The sequence below is a fragment of the Gekko japonicus genome, unplaced genomic scaffold (genome assembly GCF_001447785.1).
Source record: "Gekko japonicus isolate JY-2015 unplaced genomic scaffold, Gekko_japonicus_V1.1 scaffold13, whole genome shotgun sequence".
Taxonomy (NCBI): domain Eukaryota; kingdom Metazoa; phylum Chordata; class Lepidosauria; order Squamata; family Gekkonidae; genus Gekko; species Gekko japonicus.
This window is the reverse complement of record NW_015172553.1, coordinates 359805-360658: the sequence shown is the minus strand read 5'-3', so window position 1 is coordinate 360658 and position 854 is coordinate 359805.

The following is an 854-nucleotide window of genomic DNA, read 5'->3' as shown; positions in this document are numbered from 1 at the left end:
TAGAGAACATACAGATCTGTCCTCGCAGAGGAGGGAGAGCTTCTACCTAAATAAAACCTGGTCTTAAAGGTGCCACTGGACTGTTTTGGATGGCTAGCTATTGGTGGGCGGTAGAGAACATACAGATCTGTCCTCGCAGAGGAGGGAGAGCTTCTACCTAAATAAAACCTGGTCTTAAAGGTGCCACTGGACTGTTTTGGGCCGGGGGGCTGGGGCTCTGCAGCTTACCTGGCTGCTTCTTGCTCTGACTGAGGGCTGCTGGGAGCAGGGGGTGGGGCTTGTTGCATGTGCCCGCCCCCTGGGCTTTTTACTGCTGGAGCTCCGCTCCCGTGCGCTCCTGCAGGAAATGACCCCTGTATATTCCCACCCATGCTACAGATACAAGGGAGAAGAGAATGACGGTAAGCCACCTTGGTACCCCATTGAGGAGAAGGTGGCGTTTAAAGGAAGCAGATATGACAAATAAGCTATCAAAGCTGCGACCTGGAAAGGCCCCGATCCCGCCCTCAAACTCGCCGGCGTTTACAGTTTACAGAAAAGGCAATCTAAAATCTACAGTTTACAGAAAAAGCAATCTAAAAATAAATAAATGAGTAATAAATCAATAGGTAATTAGTAATAAATCAGTAATACATTAATTAGTAATAAATTGGTAATAAATCAATACATGTAAGCCACACTCTTTTGGGCTCAACGCCACTTCTGCAGTGGGAAGGAGGAATCAGAACCTTTGCTCGGGTTGCCACCCTCCAGGTGGGGGCTGGAGAAATCCCAGGGCCACAATGGCTCTTCAGACTACATAGAGCACTTCGTTATTTATTTTAAACCTGTATTCTACGTCTCCGGGGGGGGGG